The sequence below is a fragment of the Linepithema humile genome, chromosome 5 (genome assembly GCF_040581485.1).
Source record: "Linepithema humile isolate Giens D197 chromosome 5, Lhum_UNIL_v1.0, whole genome shotgun sequence".
Classification (NCBI taxonomy): Eukaryota; Metazoa; Arthropoda; class Insecta; order Hymenoptera; family Formicidae; genus Linepithema; species Linepithema humile.
In genome coordinates, this window is record NC_090132.1 from 27,417,526 (window position 1) to 27,442,430 (window position 24,905).

General features: G+C 35.7%; 2 long non-coding RNA genes across 2 annotated transcripts; one reads left to right on the forward strand and one right to left on the reverse strand.

Annotated features, from left to right (window-relative positions):
• The first annotated feature begins 2,222 nt into the window (after positions 1 to 2,222).
• On the forward strand, positions 2,223 to 24,636 carry LOC137000249 (uncharacterized). Its single transcript, XR_010890535.1, has 2 exons — positions 2,223 to 7,902; positions 14,805 to 24,636. It is a non-coding gene; the product is annotated as an uncharacterized lncRNA (long non-coding RNA).
• Positions 10,533 to 12,113, reverse strand: LOC137000247 (uncharacterized). Its single transcript, XR_010890533.1, has 4 exons — positions 11,863 to 12,113; positions 10,977 to 11,070; positions 10,799 to 10,860; positions 10,533 to 10,702 (listed from the first exon to the last, which is right to left on the reverse strand). It is a non-coding gene; the product is annotated as an uncharacterized lncRNA (long non-coding RNA).
• Positions 24,637 to 24,905: the final 269 nt, after the last annotated feature.

The following is a 24,905-nucleotide window of genomic DNA, read 5'->3' on the forward strand; positions in this document are numbered from 1 at the left end:
CATAAATGGATATAAATTCGTATCATTTTCATATCATTCGGCAGTCTCATTTCTGATTCATATCAGTTTTCGGTCAAATATAAATTATGTATATGAAATTATGATAATAATACGATTCGAAATATAATTTAATTTTACTTTACAAAATGATGTAGAAATAGTTGCCTCGTAATAATATTAATTTTTCTATCTAAATTTCAATTGTCATAATTTTTGACTTGACAAACAGTATTACTATTAGATGTGTGTGTGTATATGAATTTTACTTATCTATATATAGTTAAATAATGAACAAGTAATCTATACTTACCAGCTAGAATATTGCAGTTTGCTTCATCTGCTACAGATTCCGCCTTAAATTAGTCTGCATCATTTCTATCAAAGAATCGATCAACTAGAAACTCGCATTTAATTACATTTATTATTGAAAGAAAATCAAAACACATTTTATTTTCAAAAATCACAATTTACGTTTTAAATTAAAGAAAAATATTCACAAATTAATATAAAATTTAAAAATGGAGAAAAATATAATTTTTAGAAGAAAAATTTAAAACAAGCATATTGTATAATTATTCATATATTATTATTCATGTAATGTAATATTTCGTGAATTTTTGAACATTTTATTCGTATTTGCATTATGGTTATTCAAATAAAACGTACATACCAATCTGAAATTTGAATACGAATTGTTTCTCTTTGTTACGTTTTTATATATTAATTTTTAATATTCGTATATTATTATTTACCTAAATTCTTACAAAGAACATTCAATAAAATATTGTCAATTATTGAAAGACATGTATAAAACATTTAATTTAATACAATAATTCCCGCCACTTGTAATATACGATATCGATCAAGAAATACGGTCTCGCGCCAACTTCACGCGAAACCGCGAAGTGAATCGTGTACCTATTTGCGCTCCATCTAGTCTAAATATTTCGATGCTGTAACGGCCATGACACTTTTGTACTCTTTTTTTTTTTGTTTTCGGCTCGAAACGTACAGTGCGAACGTGTTCCGCGTTTAATTGTGTATTTTATTATTAAAAATCCATAATGAGGGCGAATTTTAGTCAGCAGTGCCGATTAAAGTGACGGTCAATCGCCGAAACGTATTACCTGTCGCGAACGTTCACGTTTAACGGCGTCTCGTCAGTCATTGGCGTTGCGTGGATTGCGGGCGATTCTTGGTAATCACAGATTTCAATAATACATACATACGAAGCTCGAAAGACATGTCGAAAATAATTATATTTGCTTACAAAGATTAGAACACGGTATATTTTTCATTAGATATTGCATTTCGTCGGAATTAAAATTCGTCGGAAAACAATTCGTCGGAATTAAACTGAATAAAATTAAGTTATTGCTGTGTACGTGTCTATAATATCCTTCGTATTGAATGTGAATACGATAATAATAATTGATAATATCATTATTATTCTCGTACGATAATCTCGTATCGTACATATAACCCTAACCTAACCTAACCGCGATTTGGCAAACTCGCGACGCGAATTCGTGATTTTGGTGCTCTTTCGAAATACGCGAATTGATTTTTGTTCGGTAGTGTGTGTAAATACGTGTGGATTTTCGGTATTCACATTAATTCTCCGATGGAGTCGATGCGGAGCAGTTTAAAGTGGAATCCATAGCAGATACAGCAAACTGCGATAACATAGCCGGTGAGTGTAATTATTCATTTGTTATTTAAATACGCATATAATTTCAATGACACGTACAATTAAAATTTGTATGTCGAAATTTCTAACTAGTCTAAGAGTAGTTATCATCCGCTGCAATGGCACGAGTTATGACCACTTTGTTAGAATTTATGTTCACGTAAAGGTGCGCGAAGTAAGGTAACTAGAGCCAACAAGCTCTGCATACGTTACAAAGCGATAGAACAGTCGCGGCTCGTATATTCATACATGTCTGCACACTTGTCGTTTACGACTATACCGCGCCACACAAGTCTCGATGACACTTCACAGTTCATTTACCCTGGTCGAGTGTCGGGCGAGTGCTACGCGATCGGAGAAGCCCCGAAATTGTTTTAAGACCTTTCTTTCCTTTTAATTAAGGCGTGTTGAATGTCTGATCAATTAATTTTTACATTGAGCATTTTTAATTGTGCTTTTATTCCGAGTTGTATTCTTTCGACGGACGAAGAAAACGGAATTATTTATAGAAAATATGCAGTATATATATATATATATATATATATATATATATATATATATATATATATCAAACTATGTAAATATTTATTTTTAGATAAAAATTTTGAATGTATTGTACGTAATTTCTGTTTATATAAATTAAATTTCCTATTTATAGACATTTAATTGCAGATAATCATGCAATAACATAGCGTCACTTACATTATGATGCATCTATCGTAATATGAAATATGATTATCTTTTAACGTTTATTTTTAATCTTACAAGACATATAAGCTGATCTGTCAATTCTTATTAATTTAGCGTCGAAATGCGTACAGCTAGAACACTGTTGAAAACAGCACCGAGCGTGCCTCTGAGTGGTACAAACTTAAACCGGTTTTAAAAATATCTGCACGCTTGATACGGAAAGGTCGATCACGAATACAGGCCGACATACTTTATATTCCCGATAGCTTGAAGTACTCCCTGCGCGTTCGTCTTTTGAGAACTTTCAGACTGATACGTGCTTGCTGAAATCGCGATCACGAGAGTCGAATTCCAAAATGTATATTTACTAACATATGTAGATTATACAAATACATCTCGATTCATTTTTAATAAATGATTCGAACATCTTTTTCATGATATTTGATGTGTGATAAATACGAGTATTTTATCTTTCCATTATTTATTTAGAAATTATGAAATATTATATTAAAATAATTTCTTTTACCGTGCTTAAATTTTAGACAACTTTTATTGTTGTCTCGTGATATATAAAAGTTATTTATTTGAAAATTAAAATTTTTATATATTTTTCCTACAAAAGAATATGAGTTAAAAATGAAATGTTAGATAATGAATAAAAATCATTTTACACAATATTTTTTGCGCTTATCAGCTTGTGTAATTAAACAATTTAAACCCAGAATTAAAACTTAAAGATAATATCAACAGCTCGTATAAATCATGAATGATCTTCTGTATGAACTTTCAATGACAGGCATCCGTTTATATTTATTGGAAAATATAAAAGTCAAAGGTGCCTATCGATACTCGCACATTATCAGCCGGCCGACTACCGACGATCTCACGATCGTAAAGTAGTCGCGTACGGCCTCGTAATAGTTGATGCTAGCCATCCTGGTGAATGCAACATTAATTTTCATTGCTGCAAGACCTTGGCTGCCAAGTATCTTTTGTCAGTATCCCATTAACAACAATGTCGTTCGTTATTACGATTTATCCTATGAATAAAAACAAATGAATAATTGTACCGAAATTTCTGACCGAAAACGATTAAATCATTCAGTAGAACCTAAATAAAATCTTTTCACAGGAAGCAAGTAATACTCAAGAAGTATGTACATTGAAATATCAATTGCACTACTATCTTAATATATCTGCATAATTAATTTTAAATTAATAGACAATTTTTATTTTTTATCAACAAGAAAACTTTACACTGACAATGAGAAATATAAAAAAATAACAATTTAGCAAATTTGTTACACAAAAATCAACTTGAGTCAACTTTGTTATTTTTGTCTTGATAGCTAATGTTTTCTTTTCTTTGCGCAAGCAAAACATTTTATAATAATAGACGGTAAACAATGTAATCTCGACTCTACTCTTGTTAGAAAGATTACATCTCATCTTCATGGCTGCGTTCAACATGCGAGCGTAAGTTTCAAGCCGCTCGTTAGGAAAATATAAATTCGATGTAGAGCACTCTCGTTAGAAACCCGATATAGTTTTCATTAATGAACTACGCGAGATCTTTTTACGTAATGTGCGATATAGGACACGTTTTACATAGCATAATCGCGAAGAGGTCGTCTTCGCAAAGGTGCAAGAAACTTTTTTTGTCTTTCCAACGGTTCAACAGTCAGCAAAAACGTTTAACAAAAACGTGACTTGAAAATGTAAAAAATTTCGAGCCAATATCGTATTATGTCACACGGGAACACGTACTCGCAGTATGCATTGTCGCGCTGTAGATGTGACTTAAGGTGACACTTATTTCACAACACGCTTTTGCTCGCTAACATTTGACGTATCTAGTACGAATAAAGATTTATCGCATCTGATACAAATAATCATTTAATAAATGCCCCGTCTCTAATCCCATCTGCGTAGCTTGGCATTTATCCATCGCAGATTTCATCCGGCAACCTAGAAAAACGATTGTTGCCAACCGTGACAACATATGCATAGTCCAGCAAAGTTCATGATAGCTAGGACATATATTTGTGGCATAAATGTCATCCGCCTAATCGCGGCTTCGCTGTTTTAAATAGCGTCCTCTGATGGACGGTCGTTAAAAAGTTTACGACCCTGAAAAATGCCGTGAATTCAATATCAGCGCAGCATTAAGGCCGAATGTGCTGTGTGTCGTAATCGCTGCGCCGCGTTAAATAAACCGTCCGTTTTATGCACGCCGAGGCTGCATCACGTACGCGCGCTTTTTTTTTTTTCCAACATGTTACGCGGATTACGCTTCCGGCGACTTGCTCCGGCGAGCATGTAAATTCAATGTTTGTTTACAAAGCTGGAGGATCAGCGGCGTTTACGTGTGCGTGAACTCGCGATCGAATTAATTGCGTTTATTCTGCGTGTCTTCAACTCACGGCTGCGCAACTCCACGCAGCCTCGAAACTGGTCGGTTAGGCTGACTTAACGGTGCAAACGAGGGCCAAGAACCTTTGGTTTTATCGCGTGGAACATATACCGCTTCAATTCGCCAGTTGCTTATTTCTCAACAAAATTGCCGTAGGACTTATAAATCCTGTATTGAACTTTTGTTATCGACTCGAAAGACTTAGCTTAGCAAGATGCTATTCCACACGGGGAAACGTCTGTTTAGCACTGTTGGTTTATAATTAGTTCCAAGTTTTGTCATGTGAAACGAGGATTAATGTAGATATACTAGGTCGTAAGTAAGTTAAACTTTAGAATGGGTGAGAATATTATCATAGTCGTTACGCGCGAATTATATTTTAGAATTTCCATTGCCGTGGAAATTGCGTTTTCGATTTTCCAACTTCACTTTAAAATACTGTGTGCTCAAAACTAAATCAGAAGTAAAAAAATACAGATTTTCGGGCGGTGCTCGAACTCTTTTTCGCAAATATTTGTCTCAATTTTTGATATACTGTGGAATTTGGTCAGGAAGGATTCTACGCAAATCTGTACACTGATTTTGTCAGCGTTTATCGCTTGGGAAGTCTGTGAAACGCGCGATTTCGTGGTGATTAAACCGCGCGCAATGCATCGATTCGTTTCACTTAATCCCATCTCTGCGAATAGGCCACGTAGTGGCTTTAACTTTGGATTACTGGATTTCGATGCGGCGAATTAACGGCGAAACAAACGAATTAGCTTCTCAATTTACCCCAGTGCTTGTTGCATTTTAATGTAGAAAATTAACCGATATTAGGTGCAACATTTCTTGCATCTATAATTATATTTATCGATTCGAAAGACTTAATTTATATTTTCGATACAATCTCTTGAATAACACTCTTGTGTTTTTTAATAAACATATTACGAAAGACCTAAATTTGGACATGTTCGATGTTGTATTTGCTTTTTATATATTTAAATTAAATAAAATTTGAAAACAAACATACAACCATATAAAAAATCTTGAATTGAAAGTTTTGTAATTTAAATAATTATACAAATGTAAACGCAACATTATCTCAATATTTTTATTGCCTTATTGAATTTATTTTTTACGTTAATATAAAATCTACATATATTAAAAACATTTTTGTTAATTTTATTTTCTTTGCGTCATAATTTTTTGCTTATTTAAAAAAATTTTAATGACATTATTTATTGACATTTATTTGTTTCACTGTAAACATTTTGTAATATCTTTACGTAATTTATTATTTGGTTGCAAACATCATTCGGTCTTATGGTTCTTCGTATGTCCTCCGGAATTTAGCCACGATCGCATCGCAGTAAGTGGTTCTTTTATCCCCGAAATAGCCCTGTTCTTTCGATCGAGCCGGTGCAGGTGCGGCCGGGTTGTGCACATCTATATATATGTACATGTATATATCGTATCGATTTTATATCGATAAACAACCATGCTCGACCAAGCGAGCCCGCGGGGAAGTTTCTACGAGGATAACGAAAACATCTCTGGTTCTTGCTAGGATATGCGTCTGACTTTATCATGATTTTTTTTCAATTTATTTTGCATTGTTCTTTTATTGATATATGTGTTATTCAATTTAATCTCGCGGCAGAAAAATCTTTTGATCACCTATTTCGATTTTTTACACGCGGCCACATATATGCCCACATAAAAAAGCGTTCATAAATGCAACTGCATAAATACTGAATCGATTTTTCGATAAAAAACGTGTTTTGGTTTTTGCCACACTACGAATTTAGAAACAAAACATGAGCATGGCTCGTAAAATATGATAATTTCTGTTGATATGCGCGATCGCACATCTGCTCGATTGTCATAAATCTATTTTTATCATATCTTGCATACTTTTACATAACTCGACTAAAGGCATCATGAACAGCGCGTAATCGCGTTACTGTTCTACTTTTCACTTCTTTTTACAATTAAGAAAAAGTAAAAAAGTTTATTCCAGTTTTTGGTTAATGTCTATAGATAGTTGTTGAGAATTTGATGGCAAAATCTCTCATTTTTCGTAATTCAGAAAATTATTCCAGTTGACGTGAATCTTTTGAGTAACTACTCAATATGATTACAATGTTTTTACTTTTACTTTATGTTCATAATAATTCTATCTAAATTTTAAATTAATATTTTTGTTTTAATTCAGAAATCTTAATTACAAAAAGTATTCAAAATTAAGGAAACGCTATAAAAATTTGCATTAATTCGTTTACATTTCGTGCTGTTCTATATTTCGGAGCTCTTTTGGTTTAAGTGCCTTCGTAATTTCCATATTTCCAATCGAATATAATTACGATTTAGAAATACTCTGTCGCTCGCACGTGAACGAAAGAGCTTATCCGCGATAAACAATGGTAGCTGCGAGCTGAGCGAGTCTGCGGATAAGTTTTCACGTCGCGGATATTGTGGCGGTGCCGCGGGTGGCGCGGTGCGGAGCGACGCCGCACGATGCCCGGCCACCCCGCCCGCGCGTCCGCGTGTAGTCAACGGGCTTCGAGCGTAGCCTCCGCCACCGCCGAATTCAGTTCACGGTGCCGCGTTTTGCTCCGTACATCGCGCGTAGTCTCCTTCTCTCGGTGGCCAAGGTGGATTCGTCGTCACGTGGCCGACCTGTGACAGTGCGCAGGAACGACCGAACCGAGAGAACGAGAGTCGGCTCTCGTGGAAAGGAGAGTGAGAGAAGAAGAAAACGAGCGAAGTGAGGGAGGCCATCGGCCGGCCGGCCGTTTTATCAGCGAAAGCTATGGCGCCTGTTCCCGTGTGCGCGTTTTCCTGGTCCGGCGCGAGTTCGGCGTGTCCGACGTGCGTGACGTTTCTTTGACCGTTCGGATGTGAGAGACTGCGTTCGCGCGAGTACAAAGGGTCGTTTGTGTGACAGGCAGTGGGACTTTTTAGAATAGGGAGTGCTCGCGAATACATGGCGGTAGACTCGTGAAGAACTGTTGTTGGCGCGTATGCGATAAAGTGAAACTCTATCTAACTTTTTTATAATAATAATTGCGGAATTCTCTCGAGAAGGCTACACGGGTTTTACTTAGGACTGTATCGGCGGACTAGGGTGAGTGATTTTACTCGGCAGTGTATGCACGCATCATGAAAATGCTACTATTTATGATTAAACAATTAAATTGAAATTTAATTACATCCACATAATTGAAGAATAGATTTCTAATGATAATATACGAAATGTTAATCATTGACGTTCGAAAAAAATATATAAAAATTCGTCGGTAGATATCAATATATTCAGAGAAACGTTTTAAAATTTAAAACTTTAACTAGTTTGGTGATTTATATAATATATTGATAATTTAATTTTAAAATAAACTTTTAAAATTATAATAATGATTATCTTATACAGTTATTTTATTCTGTCAATTTTTATAGTCTGTATTTTTGTATGAGATAATCGTGAATATGTCCGAAAAGATGTGCATAATTTAACTAGCTTAGATATGATTGTAATGATTTAATTTTAAGACAAGCTGTCTTCAATTATTGCGATAATTTATAATGTAATTTTCTTTAATTATTAAGTGAATTGTTTTACAATGCATTTTCATATGAGTGTACATTCGCGAAACTTTGGTTCAATATTAATACGCGCTGATTTTAAATTAATTTTATACGCTGTTCTGCGTGAAAATTTGGTTATAATAGATCGAATAAGCGAATAGTTTTGACAATACCGCTATTGAAAAACGCTTTTCTCTCTGGCTATACATTTTTCGATCTCCTACAGCAGTCTGGCGATAAAAATTTTTCTGATAAAAAAGCTCGCTTTTCTTTTGACCCGATACATTGTGCGTTCTCTCGAAAATTGATCTAATTTTAAATGTACAGTTTTATCGTCGTACATTGTGCTTCCAGAAATTGGCACAAACCTTTGTTTGCCAATAACACAAAACGATGCAATCGCAGAACAAACAATTATTACATACGATTATAATTCTATCTTACAGAAAGAAAACTGGATTTTTTCATGAAAAAGTTAAATAATTCATTACGCCTTATTGCGCAGCGCGATTGTTGGGATAATATTAGAACTTAATAAGTATATGAGTCTAAAAAAAGCCGCATGTCAACAGCTGCATTAATTCAATTATTACAACAATAAATAGCATTTAATTGACGTTTCTTTATCGTTCAGATAATTCGCGCTGTATTTAAGTCGAGTAGTGGAAATCTTCTAAACCGTTTTACGCGTATTATTATTATTTAATATTTCGCTGAATTCACACCGCGGATATTGCAGTGTCCTTCTATCGTAATGTCGTTAGTGTCTTTTTATCACTTCTTACATAAGAGCGTCAGTATCCATAAAATCGGCGAAGTGTTAATCTCCTAGCTTCCACCGGAGCCAATAGGCAATGCCGATCGCGGCGTCATCGCCATCGAGTTTATTTATCTCTGCGCGATCGCGGCAACGTACTTACACGCGGATTCCGAGCTCTCTCGGAGTGCTAATGAGAATTTATCGGCAAATTCATGAAACGGCGGGTGGTAAACTCTAATGAATTGCTCTGTTATTAACAGCGACGCTATCGCGCAATGTGTCTGCGGACTTTGAGCGCGCGAGCTCGCATATTTTCGAGCTCTCACTGTATGCGATTTTATCGGAAATGTTCATAGTTAGCGGCGCGTTAATTTACCTTTTAAACCTTTTAATGACATGTTATTCTCTTTCAAAACTAGCTGAGATTTTTCAGCCTTTGCTTCTTTACTGAAAAATGTTAAATATGCTTAAAAAATATTATAAAAATATGTTATAAAAGTGTTGGATATTTATATTCATGCTCATGATGAAAACTTTAAAATATATTTCGCGGTTCTATAAATTGATATATTATTAAGAATCGAAATTCGAAAGCCACTTTTTGTCAAGGATCTATTGCGAATTGAGTTCGCCTGTGATTCGCGATATATCCAAGGTTTCTTTCCTTAAACGTAACGCATGTACCTGACACTCATGACTAATTACTCCGTACTCTCGGTTGAAGGCCTGTGAGCTTTGCTGTGTATAATTAATCAGAAGCTTTCTTGCCGCAAGCTTCGTCATCATCCACATGTGTAATACGACAGAAATTTTGTAATCTTCCCTAACATCAAATGACAATGCGATATGAGGAATTGCTTACGTTAATATTAAGCAATTTAGAAACTATTACAAATCGGAGCAAGCTGATTATTAATAGTTATGAACAAAAAACAAACACATTTGATATATCGACTGTAATAATATTATTTTAATTTTTCTATTTACGATTTCAGTAACAATAGTTCTTAATTACGAAGGAAAGTAAATGGATATTTTGAATTAATTTTGGAATGAAAAAAGTCCCTTTATTTTTCGACTTTTCTCAGCATATTAAAAGCTATATTTTTGTGATTATATTTACACATTTGTTGAATGTTATATAAACGTTATTCCTGTTTTTATTTATCAAAAACATCTTTATACGGCATTGGTTAAATTTTCGAATGTCATCAGAATTTTTATTCACGATAATATGTTAATGTTACATTTGACAATACAAATTACTCAGCACCTTTCTTTTTCAACTGCTCAATCTGCTTCGTCATCACAAGTTTAATATGCACCTACTAAAAACTCGTTTGTAAGTGAGACTGTTCCATAATGTTAGCTATCATGAATCATGAATATCCAACATTATGACACAAATTACTGTGAAAATTGAGTACGGTGTCATGGCAAAAACATTAAAATCCTATAACGTCGGAATGTCATGAATATAATGGGCAAATGATGAATGTTTTTCGAATGCCTTTTGAATTCTATTACACCGCGACATTGAATACTCCGTGACATACGCCGTGACATTTAATATCGCAGATTCCTACGATAACATGTTATCAGAATTTTTATACATTGTACAGCTGTGTGCGAGTTTATATATACATTATTTTGAAACGTGTATTTGAAATATACCTACGTAGGAACGATTCGTAATCGTGATACAAGTCGAATTGAACGTTACTCGCACGATGAGTAATTCTGAAAATCAACCAGCATCATAATGAGATCACATTTAATACACTACAATAAGATCGTATTTCATTCGCGTTAAAATACAGCTCATTTGTCGATTGTGTAGTAAGCTTATTACTCACGTATTCTGCAGTCACTCGCAATATTTGATACCTCTAATTTCACTGCTTCTGAATTTTCGGTTTTTTATTTGTTCCTGTTACACGTGATGGGCTTCTGTAATGTAGAACAGTGATAACCAAACTTTTTTAATGACGGTCAACAAATCTGCTCGAAAGTTTGTATGGCGTATCATGTAACATCAACATTTTTCAAGCAAGTTGCGAAATCTTGGCAATATCGAGCGTACGTTTGATAACATCACACGTAACTCGAGAATACAATGAATATTTTATATTGGAACGACCTGAACGGCTAGTATTGAACCAATTATTATAAATTCACGTTTGATTAAAAATAAATTTGACATAAATATAATGAGAGATTAATGAATACCTTTGATCAATCATTTTAGTTTAAATTTTAGATTTTAATTCGGAATCTTGAATTCAGATACATTTCGAATGGAATTGGACCTCATGAAAATTGGATTTAATTGCTCTCGGAGTGATTCAAACCGTTCCAATCGAAAACGTTATTAGAACTCTACTGAATTAAATTTTTCGCTTTGCTTTTCATTTCTTTTCACTTTTTTTTGCAATGGCATATTTCGTACACGCTAATGCATTAAATTACATGTCCAACGAACAAGGTAACAAAAATGTAAAATAAAAATCGGCATACACATGGTGATTCACAGTTGATTTTACACAGAACATGGCACTTTATTGATTTTATTCGAAATGTATTGCATAACTTTTCTAGTAATTTCTTTCCAATGCTGTTGCAGCATCGCATATTTTCCAAATCTTTCCATTTTATGTCATAATCGTTAAATATTCATAGACATTCGTAACAGTTAGAATTTGAATGTCATACATAGTTAATATTAGCGAGATTATTGCTTACCGGGTTTGTGTCTCCTCGGTAGCGTATCATCGATTATAGCCGGTTGTTCGGAGAGCCTCGTTCCGAGGACGTTTCGCGGAAGTTACGCAGTAAGAGCCTTCGGATCGATCTCCCCGTCGCGCGTTTACACACTTATCGTAGCGTGGAAAATGAGCTGTTAGTGTCCTGTTAAAGCTATTAATGGTGTTCCGTGCCATACGTCGTGCTGTATACATATTGCGCAATGGCATTATCCGAAGGTAACATTAACTATTACTGTCTCTGATCTCACACTACATTTATTACTGTGATCGTAGCAATAAATTTTAATTCTCTTAATCAATATCTTTTTAGACATTCTGTATTAGTCAATTTTTCAATAAACGTGCAGTCAAAAAAGTATCTTAATATTTATGAAATATAAATATAATATGTAAATACGCGAATGTATTTATCTCGTCAGATATTAAAAATTGGAGTTCTCTTGACATTTTTATTGAAAGTGAATTCTAGCGTAAATTAACATATTGTATTTTTTTTTTCTTTTTTTTTTGCGATCTTCGATATTTTCGAAGCGGCGCCTCGGACATGTCTCGAATCGGACGCACGGCAAAGGTTATTTAACATGGCGTAATAATAATAAAAAGCGGGCGGCCGCGGGGTGTGATAGCATGCAACAAAATAGCAGTTATATATCAAGTGTAAGCGTTTACGCGCAAAGAAATCAGATAGGAGCGGGCGGAACCGCGAGGCCAAGTGTTAACAAAAAGAACGGAAGCGGATCCTAACGACCGCGGTGCGCGCCACCATTAATCACAAGTAACAAACGTTTTAACTCTCTTTCGTCCGTGCACTAAATCCTCGGGGAAGAAGCGAGCGCACGCTTGTTGTATTTTTCCTCCTGCGCCATACGCCTCTTATATCTGATGCTTTCGGATATGTTCCCATTGTAAAACCGACGTCCGTAGGCAAGAGCTTGATGGGGCTTGCGCCGATCATAATATTGAATAATTTATAACGTGACGTATTTCAGACGGGTACATGTATCTTCGATGAAAATTTATGTAAAAGAATATTAGAAAGAATATTGTAATGTTAACCGAGTTCTAACCAAAGCGTGAACTGAAACCACGACCCTCTTTATGCAGCGGTTCAAAGTTATCTCCGTCATCAAGGAAAGACTGTGAATGGTGATTCGTTGGCCCGGGCCAAACGGCGTCAATGAAGCGACGCCACGAAAGATATACACATATGTGTAATAATATACACGTATTAGTTTATTTAGTAGAAAATATATTTTTGGCGTCGTATTTTGTATAAATCGTCTCTCAGACGCGATAACGTGTCGTAAAATTATTACACAAATCAGAAATAATTTTTTTTTTTAATCTTTCAGCCGCGAACGACCTTTGTCGGTAAATATTATTTATTTAGAATTTGTATAGGATATATATATGGTTGGTAGAATATAAAAAACAAATAACAAGAAAATACGAAAAGAATTCAAATTATATTTATCACTTATAGTTATTATGCGCGGATTATCGCATTTGAACGCGGAATGTCACTCGCGGCTGAATGATTAAAGTGCCTGTTAGCTCAAGTGAATTATTACGCAAACATAATATTAACTTTAAAATTTGTTTACGTCCAGACAAGACGATTTGTTGGATCGCAATTTTACGAAAAGAGATATATTACCGTCTGTTAATTTTAGGACAATAATTTCGATAATGGCGTTGCGTTAATTCAGGTTTGCAGCCAAATGTCGGCCGGAAGATATAGGACTAGTTGCGCTAACGTGAATTAGGGCTAACAGTGGTTAATTAAATTTTCCTTCTCTCTCTACACCATGGATAGGACTATGATGTAGGTAGGGATAGCGAATCATTATCCTGTAATTAGACCAAACTGTCGGTGCGGTTCGGCCGCAGTGATGCCTCGTATGCGTTTACATTCGTCTAAGCGCTATCATAACTACGAATTGTCATGCTTAACGTTAAATGCACGACCATCAAATACAGATCATCGGATTTGCAGAAGGCTTCGCAAGCTTTACTAATGAGACATTTGTGTAATTTAAAAATTAGTTTTGTTTAATTAATCAGCTAACGAGCTTACGCTCTGATGGTTTCGATGTTCGTAATAATTTTAATAACATAAAGTAAAATACAGTTTATCACACAATATTAATGTTTGCGTTGATACGTTTAAGAATTTTTTTTATCACTAATAAAATTACATTGAGACCGATGATTTTACGGGTACTTAAAAATGGATTGACCTATTAAGTAACACGCAACTCTTGTATTAACGGACATAAAAAAAACGTCGCTGATATAATAGCAAAGTTAATATTTTAATTATCTAATGAACTCGGTGTTCGCAAATGACCACTACATTATAGTATGCTCGCGAAGTAATTTCGCGTTTAGTTCTGGCCGCTACACGCTCTTTATTCGATAAGGCACCTTCTGAAATTAATATCGTATATCGGTCTGTCGTTTTGAGAACAGTTGCGCGTCTAATGAGAAATTAAATTATCCAAGACACTTCATACGCTCGGCGATTAATTCCCGCGAGTAAAATTGATCGCAGCAATTTCGGAGAGAGATATTGCCGAGGGAGTGTGAAAAGCCATTTATCGGGACAGGAATTCTTCCTGTCCGTCGTTCATTAATAATTAAATTATCGAATTTTTCTCGAAAGAATTTGCACGATGGCTACGAATGTCAAAGAGAAAAGATATTTCGCACTTTGTATCTTCTACGCGCTATATTTTGTAATTACGTAGATGACAAATAAATCAATACATTAATGTAATAATAAACACACTGATACCAATTGAAAGCATAACAAGTATGTATGATATATTTTCTGAGATAGTCATTAAGCATCGAAGAATGTTACCTCGCTGTCAGAGCGTTTGCGAATTTGTTAAAACGCCGCGTCATTGTTTACAGTTACGTTGAATTTCGGCGAAGTTGTTAGTGCGTTTTATCGCAACGCGAAGTTGCAATACGGTCTTTAAACGGAAATAACTCTTCTCAAGTATAGCCGAGTAGTTGCACATTGCATCTCGGCTATAATGACGAGCCACCAGTGGAGAGATAGTGGGAAATGGCGCGAGGAAAGGGGGATGGGAGGAAGGGGGTGCACACTTGCAGCCACATCCGAACAATTCGTAAATTACCCGGCAGTTACAGCACGTATAGATACCTTACCTTCTGGTATATACGATCGTGTATACACGTCGCGTGTAAGTACTCTTGCGCACAATATTACAACTACGCCGTTATGTATACAGGATGGCATGAGAAGTACATAAATAATATTTATAGGAAAAATTTATATACACGTTTTGCGAATTTAAGACTGACGTTTGCTTCACGAAAATATAAAGAAAAGCAACTCTTAGAAATACCGGTGAACGCACTCGGATTTTACTGCAGCTACAAGATTTGATATTCTAATGCATATGTATATATTTTTCGTATAGGAGAAACATTTTTGTTGATGTTGAAAAAATAATTATGTATGTAATATTTATAGCTATTTTATTGTGTGTGTGTGTCCAGAATTATTTGCACTTTATCGAATATTAATCGAAAATCGCTTGGCTTTCTAAATGTTAAATATCCAAAATAATTCTCATAATATTACTTGTTTCCGTTTTTAAAATCCGTCTAAATTACGATTGAATGTTTAGCAAAAATGAGTTTGGAAATCTTTTTTTCATTGCATACTTTGTGCGACACCCTGTATATGCACTACCACATGCATGTACAACGTGCACCGGCGTGGTCCAGCGCGGGAATCGCATAGATTACTGCATCTCGCCGCGAACCATTAGCCTGACCCCTTTCACATTCGATAACAACATGCGAGTTTGAACGCGCGTTATTGTGCGAAGATGGCCAACCTGAAAACGGTTAGGTGTAGTATTGTGTAACATCTCTAGGTTTTCAATTAGTTTTTCCCGCATGTCGGCTCAATAAGCCACATCGGAAGTTCGCGGTTCGTTAGAGGATCGATAACAGTATTAATAACCGAGCGAGCTGTTCTGTTCTCAAGGCAATTTGTCGAATCTCTGTCTAGAAAGAATTATCTGTCTAGAATGGACGCGATAAAAAATATGCGTGTGACATCTTGATGTCAAATTTTGAAAGAAAATGTTTCTTTTGGAAATGCATTTGCATAAACGTGCGAAGCGAATTTTTGTTCTAAGTTTTTACGTATTTAATTACGTTATGTATTCTATAATTTTAATAATCGTTCTCGACGGATTCAACTGTTTTACACGCTGTGCACTTTTGATTAGGAGTCTTAAAATATGTCTTTTATGCCAAGAACAATCGTATAAGATTGCATAATGAAATACAGCATAAACATTTCGTCTTACGTTGAAAGCATTAGCATAAATCGTATATAAAGTTAGCTGTTCTACCACGAACTCCTTGACTTAATGTTCTCACGATCGATGATAGCATAATTGCTTCCGATAACATGATTACGTATCTGGAATATGGGAACAAGAATATCATCTCAAATATTTTCCAACTGTTACCGCGACGGCATTTGAATACAAAAATAAGTAATTTTATACCATTCATGCAATAGCTCTCCGTTACTTTTCCATTGCTTCTTGTTACATCTTTAGAAAGAGGTATAATAAGATGAGAAAAAATTCAGAAAGAGGGTCAGTCGGATATCGCCGATTTTCTATTATGCAGTCGGACGGCCGGCTTGAGAACCTCTGCTTTTCCAAGCATGTTTCCATAAACCCGTATGTAACGTGGATACTGTATACACGAGTCAGCTGTTTAACCACGGAGGATCTGTGCACCCGAGGGTCGAGGCAATTCGCTCGTAATAACGGAAGTGACGCCGGGTCGACGTCGGTTAATCGGATGTCGTTGCGAGAGCTCGCCATTGCTACAATGATAATGCCGATATGTTGCAGAAAAAGCCGATGCTAAAGATTCACCGTCGCGATTAGTCTTAGATTAATTTTAGAGTATCTACGATAAGAAAAGTGCATTAACCTATCGCGACTAGCAAACATAGAGGCGGATCAGTAAAATAATATGTGACTGTTATATAACAAAAAATTTCCATTTATGTTTATATAAATGTTGCATTGATCTTATTTTTTCGGAAAAAGTTGCTTGAACTCCGACGTTGATGTTTTTCAAATAACAATAGTATATTACTATTCGAGATTCCAATTATTAAATTCCATTTTACCACATTTTTATTAAATCTTGTCCGTCGCGTTGTTGCTCTTCCAATTTTTTATTGACTGCGTGTTCGCAAATATTTTATATTATAAATGTAAGAATATTTTATATTTTTATTCATTTTTTTAAAAAGCATTTTTTTTTATGAGAACTAAAATAATAGGAATTGTTCTTGTGAAATGTCTGTCATTTGAAAATAGTGTAAATCAATGTTAACAACTTATTTTTATGACATTGTGATAAATGCAAACAGGTAATAACAATTTTACGCTGGACGTAAAAACTTTTAATCTATTTTTTTATTAAAACAAAGTTTAAAAAAAGTATTCTGAAAGTAGTAAGCGGTAGTTTATACTACCGATGTAAAGATTATCAGCATTCCAAAGTTTACTTGACGTTAAATTATATTTAGAATTAGCGAGATTACGGATAAACAGATTACAAAGAAAAGATTGAATTGTCGATAACGCAAAGTGGTATTAACGTCTGCCGTGAATAGCAGAAAAATGTAACAAGTATAACAGCAATTGGCCTCATTATCGATCGCAGCGATTTCAACTGTATATTTTTCACGTTTTTAATATAGGTCAGCCCATAGTTTTGTCGATCATATTTTTCTCCACGTCCGATAAAAATAAATCGAAACGTCAGTGTGATTTGCAATATTAATAACAATTTTTTATAATCGATGATATTTTAATAGATGTGATGGATTCAATAACGCCGTGATAAAATCGGAGCTATTACCTGGCTATGATTCGGTAATTATATTCTATCGATTTACGTGGTAGGTAATTGATTAATGAGGCAATTATTATATATTCTTGATGCAATAACCCGCGGTCATTAGAATTTAATAATACATCTAGATTATAGATAGATAGTTGACTCGATAATTGCTTTTTGAACGGTCAGCGATTATGATTTATTCATTTAGCTTATTTAAAGTATGAAGGAAAAAAAAGAAATGCTTTTGTGCACAACGATATAATATCGAGTTTTTTTCCATTTTTACGCTATTTATATCATTAATATTTGCAGATAGGAAATGAAAAAAACCGAATACAACAGAATAAAAATACGATTTATATTTGGAGCAAGTAAAATCGCCCCATATTATACACGGCGTAGTACATTAAACATCGTTATCGCCGAGTCGTATTATCATGCTCAACAGCTATTATTGAACGAAAGCGAATCACCTCTCGCCCGTACAGTCGCGCGGATTACGCCGCGTAATGCCGCGCCGGCTTTCCACTCGGACCCAAATCGTCAGGGAGACGGTGGGAAAGCGTGGGAGGGACCGTGTCGCTACGATGTGGACGATTTGTCGCGTTTAATTGCCCGCTCGTCCGGATAATTAATTGCCGTGAGGCCTTGGGGCGGTGCACTGCAATTAGTCGCGACGACGGTATCTGGAATATCATGGTCCTTGCGCGAAGAAAGATCCTCCTTTCCCTCAACGAGGCGACATTTCGCCTCTGAGAAGCGCTCCGCAGGTGGCCCCTCGACTACGGTCGCGAGCTGCTGTCCTTCAGGTGCGACGCAGCGATTAATTTCACCTGCGGACCGCGGCGGTCTCTCGGAAATTGAATTGGCTTATCAGCGACGCGATGAATCAACTGCATTATTCGGCCGAGGCGTTATACAATGCGCAGCCCCTGCGATACGCTCTACGGAACTAAATGCGTCGCGAGATTTTTTTTTTTTCGCGTGAAGAAGCGTTCGATATTGTCCGATTCGTTCTCGACGAGTAAATGAAAAACGACGAGGAAAAAAAAATGTAACGGAATAATTGGAAGTGGAATGGAACTCATTCGCGATGATAGGCTGTTTTTTAAACGTTATGTAATAGTAAATAACTTCCATTCTTTCCACTGATCAGATTCTTTTCGGGCGCTTCTTTTACAACAACGGAATTTCGTGTATTGAAAAATTCGAAAGTGCCGACTATGCGCTAAAGCTTCTTTATTTTTCCAATCGCGGGGAGGGAGAGACGGCGTTTCGTTCTGTTTTTTAAAGAAATTGTTTCATACGAGTATGCTTTTCTACCATGAGAGCACGGTATTCGGCGATTTGTGTTGCTGTAAATATACGCGCGTCTATTCGCTTTCCAATTTACAGTTTATCGACAACGGTCAGACTTTGCACGTCGAAAGACGGAAACTTTTCAGACGGGAAACTTTCTTGTAGTCTACACAATCCGAACAATTAAACTAGAAAAGTCCGTTCGGAGAGATGCAACATTCTGTTTTGAATTCTACATTGATACAACTCGAAGTAAACCGTCTAATTTTATTTGTCAAGAATCTAACGAGCGAATCGAGTTTCCGTTTTCTCTCGTATCGTCAGATATCGCATACGCGCGATTCAGAACACATTTGCGATAGTAGTCTCGTCTAATTTTTGTCATCGACATTTACTCTGCTCTCGATTTTTCGAATTAAGGACACGTAGGCGTGCTCATGAACATCCGTTTTGCGAGTGATTCGATTATCGATGAAGGAAAGCGTTTCGTCGGCTCCATTAAAACGCGGGCCGACATTGAGGAGAGGAAAAAGGGGATCGATTAAGGAGTTTCGTGGCGCATCCGGCCTGAAAGCTTTGTACTTTCCGCGATAAATCCTCGTGGCGGTAGATATTGCGTTATCTTCCTCGTGCCCGGAAGGGACGGCAGATCTATTTTTAAAACGGCGTCCTCTAGAATACGTAATCTCAGTTAGGAGGTAGGGAAATGGAAATTGTTAAGTACGGCCGATCAGAATAATCCGCTGTTATACATTTCTCTTTATTATGCATCGTTCTGCAATGTGTTTTTTTTTTTTCTGCTAGTTGTGCCCTTCACCACGCCACAAAGAAAATTGTTTAGGAAAGTTCTTGACGTTTGGGTCGCGATACTGAAACAAGATAATGGCGGTTCAAATAGTTACGCGTAATGAGGAAAGTTTCGCGGCGCATCTTCGAGCACGGCGAATTTTGCTAGATTATCGGCGATGCCGAAGTTAAAAAGTAAGCAACGGGGAAAGGAGAGAGAGAAAATATGTTGTTAAGTTATTCCGCGAAATATTTATACGTGCTCAGGACGATCTTGAAATATTAGTTTGTGTTATGCTATTGGTGCGCACCTGTGCTTTAATGTTATTAAAATTAATTTGGTTAAATGACGAAACTTGTTCCAAAAAATTTGTATAAACCATCTTTGATGATGATTTACGTGTAAGTGTTTTAATCTGTCAAAACATTACGCATTGTCGGAATAGAATTGTTTGCGCCTACGTTAAATTGTGTTGTCATAGAACTGCATTGCGATTTGAATTGCTTTCACGCTGCACCGAGCAGCGTACAACTTGCAATTTACTACTTTAGGTTTCTATCAGATGACCTCTCCCGTTCTCGTGACGAGACGGAAGCGCTGTATCACGCAGTTGTTCTATTTTTTTTTTTGCTACCGAAAACTGCGATACAGTTATAAATAATAACCAGAATAAATGTTCTTGCTTTTTTTTCATATCCGGATATGGAATGTCAATAAAAAAAGAAGTAAAAACTGTAACAGTAAACGTTACAACGCGTATAATAAACGGTTATAGTCGTTTAAATAAGAATTTTTTGTTAATTAACTTTTAATATACGTATGTGTTTAGCAAAGATTTCTATTTATTGCATCTGTATTTATATTATGATAGTAAAATAGCTTTTTTATTTATCTTATAAAATTTATAGAAATATTTTTGTTAATATGAATCTCTCTTTATGTTTATTAATAACAATCATCTTTAAATTTGACTAACAATTGCCGCTTTCTTGCGATGCTGGTGTCTTCGTTTTCTCAATCTCATTGCTTTTGTTTCTTCTTGTATAGCAATGTCCGCACATTAATACAATGCATCCTTTGCATAACAGACTTACTCACGCTACCGTCACATTAATATTACAATGCGCACTTTGCATAAATACAATATGCGTTTTACATTAATAAAATGCGCGTGTGTATAATATGATTTGCTCGTATGCAATACTAAAATGCAATATCATACGTGTCGTGCGATTGCATCGCACTTTACACCGCAACTTCTTCTATAATTCGAAATGTCCTTCGACCTAGACCTTGACACGACCATTTTTATTCGATTGGCAGCTCATTACATAACCTATATACACGTACAGCATAATAAGATAACGATAGTAATGAATCAATCGACTGCTGAACAGGTGCTTTGATATCGACTTGGAGCAACAGAAACTTTGCAATCATAATATCGGCGACGTTATCACAATGCTCAATAAATGAATCGATTGTGCAATCGCGCGATGCTGTTATATACCTCGCACAATCGAAACAATTTCGTCCGTCGCATATCCGCGCGTGGGGTACGAATGCTTACGTCGGTACTTCGATAAACGTGACGAGCGAGCTTAAGCAAACGTAGCCTTTTCGGGATTAAGTAATCCATTGTGCTCGATACAAACTTCAGGTTGAAGGTCCGCCGATCCGATTCATCGATCGGTGAGGGAAACAAAAATGTATTCATAGGATGCTTGCCAGGAATATCAATGTGGAATTTCACCGACCGCCACGGACGAGGGAGTCAGCCGATAATGTGCTTCGCGAGCGAATTGTTTCTTCTAAGGAGATCAAGTTCGAAATTTCTTTTGGCACGAAAGATCGTAAATAGAAATATCCTCATTGGTGTGTATTAGTATATGTGGCGCAAATGAATGTGAGCAAAGTATCGTGCAGTGACGTATTTTCTCAAGTCTGGATCCTTTCAAGATTCTTTGCACAAACCCAGATCCGATACTTGCGAAACATTACGACTTTCACTAAAAAATATTCGATACTGAGTTTAATTGGCAACAAAATCTTTAAACTTATTTATTTTATCGTCTTTTTTATCAGTTTAAACGATAATGTCAAAACATTACTTATCTGAATGTCAATATGTTTTAATTTTTTAACGCTTATATAATTTGTTTCATCGGAGATGATATACAGACATATTATTTTATGGAAAATTTACATTAAAATAATTTTTTTGTATTTACTTTTATTAATGATTACTTCTTTTAATGATATTATTAATTTTATGTTAATTTTTAACTAATTTTACTAAATAATACGCAATATATTTTATTTATGCTTGAATTTATAACGATATTCTCACACAGCAACGATACCGCGTCTTCTTAACGCAGTATAATTAATTATTTTACCAGCAGTTATGAGATTTTTAAAATATAAAAGTTTAAACAAGCAGTACTGTAGAATATTGCGAATAAAAGATGCTTATTGATTTAATTTGCAATTAACAATATTTAATAGTTTAAATTTGAATTTTATTTATTTTATGAGACAGCACAAATACATTGTACATTCGAACATGCATTTTTCAACAACGAAAATAAAAACGCTATTTGCCATTTTGTTCGGCTTTAGTATAAATGTTGTTCGAAATATTTGCAAATAAATTGCTTTCTCTCTTTTTATCTAAAGTTATAAACTATGCATTGTTTAAAACAAAATTATGCATTATGTCACTATTATTCAAATATGAAATCTCATGCGCGAAATCTGTTTCTACATCATTCTTCATTATTTTTGCATATCAAACTGTTTTTAAATGAAAATTACCATTAATTCTGCCCAATATAACCGTATTGTTTTGACATTATTGGCGCGTTAAACCACATTAAAAATGTGTTGCGGCGAATTGTTTAAAAATTTTCCGCAGCATCGGCACGATCGGCGCATCGAAGCTATTGCCCGATTTATAGATAACAGTTATCAGCATGCGTTTAATTCTCTCTCCAAATATTTAGTGTTTACAGATATAATAGTACTACGTGCTTCGACGTTTCGCTTACATCACGTAAACAAACAAGAATCGCAATCCTCGTATGCAATCTCATTCGCTGCAAAATGAGGCCATCTCGTTAAATGCATATTTATATGTGACTCGAGAATATTACGATATATAATTAATCGAAGAAAAGAATATTGGCACTGATATTTTCTTAAAAAATAGTAGAACAGCTTTTATTTAAATGTTTGCAAGATAATTATAACTTTTATGAACAAATTAAAGTTAGGGGATTTTTTTTTTTTTTTTTTTTTTTTTTTTTTGAAATGTTGGCGAGTAATAAAACGAAAAGTGCGGTGGATTTTTCCGGCAAGCGGATTTCCACGTGCAGAGATTTTAATCGAAAGTTAGCTTATAGTTTCACAAAGCACCCCGCGCTTCACGTTCCGCTCGACTTCAAGGGAACTTGGCGAAGAGCAAAAGTTTCCAGGCTTATGGCTTTTCCATCAGAAACTTGCACTACGAGATACGCATATGTTCAGTATTTTACGCAGGATACTTTTGTACTTCCTGATCCTCGTAAAACTGGGTTTTCTCCCAAACATTGTCATAATCTTTAACCCTCGAAAAGCATCGTTACGCTTTGTTTGTAGAAACGATTTCCGTAATTTTATTGCAGAAAAAAATTATCACACAAGATCGATTAAAAGCGCCCAAATTTTTCATCGTCCCTTTAATAGAGAATCGTTTCCATCGGATCCAAATTCTCTGGAACAGCGCTTTCTTGCGAAAGCGTTCTACTTTTCGCTAGATCTGCGATCGTTCACTTTACATTCGCAATCATCGATGTTCTCGTAATCTTTACGGGACAGCTCATACGTTTATTCTTCATGAGTATCTTTTTGGTCATTGCATCCGAAAGTCTTTCTCCGTCTCCGGAATTTATGTTGACGTCGCGGTGTGCGCAGCGTATCTGACTTTGCGCTTTCCGTACGCAAAAAAAAAAAGATAGTAAAACGTAACGGGTCGGGTATGAAAATTTTATTCGCGCTGTCTCTATTGCGCGACCTCCGGTACTATTTTGTTCCTCTATCTGCGCCCTACCTGCGCCGCGCCATTTTTCACGGGGAAAACTCCATTACGGCGTAATAGCTCGCGATGAATCACCTCCTCCCTCTCTCTTAAAAGCGCCAACGTCGCCAACTCGGCGTCCGAGCTGTAAGAGACACCGGAAGTAAGAGGATAACACTGAGAATGCAAGAAGAAACGAAACTCCCGCTTCTTCTGTTCTCACGTTTTAACGAATTAACGACAAAGCAGCGTGTCCTAATTCGTACATTAGTTCCCACATTTTATTAAAACTCAGTTATGATTTTAAAATTACTTTGCGACTTGTGATTTTCACGGAATTAAAGAGAATGGAACCTTAATAAATACTATGAAACCTAATTTCTCTGTAGAGCTCGCGAGATATTTATAATTTTTGTTCTGTTTAACATTTTATAAGAAACACAGTCGCTGTGCTTCCTGCTGTTCAGTAAATGAAGAAACATTACAGTTTTCAAAAATGCAGTTGCAAGATCGCTTTAATGAGAGGTACAAATTTTCAAAGAAAGTGTCCTCTTTTGAAAAGATGTCTCTTAGAAATTTAAAGACCGTGATTATTATGTACGCTGCAATTCACACGAAAGCGGTTAATATACCGGGTGTTGCAGAAATAAATTGTAAATTCTCGTGCACGCGGTTGCCCTTTGCCTATTTTGCGGATTGCAATACAGTCACGATCTTACGTTTACATCAGCGATTCAAATATCGTTGCGTCCTTACGTGACGTCTTCGTTAATGCTTTATGTTCTTCGACGTTTCTTACAGTTCGCGCGCTATATTTCGCATTACATAAATTACGTTGCACGATGTAACACACATGGTACAATCGTTAATCCATCACTCACGCGTACAGCGCTGCTTGTCAATTCGACATAATTTTCTAATGACGCTCGCATCTGCATAACAATTTCCTGTA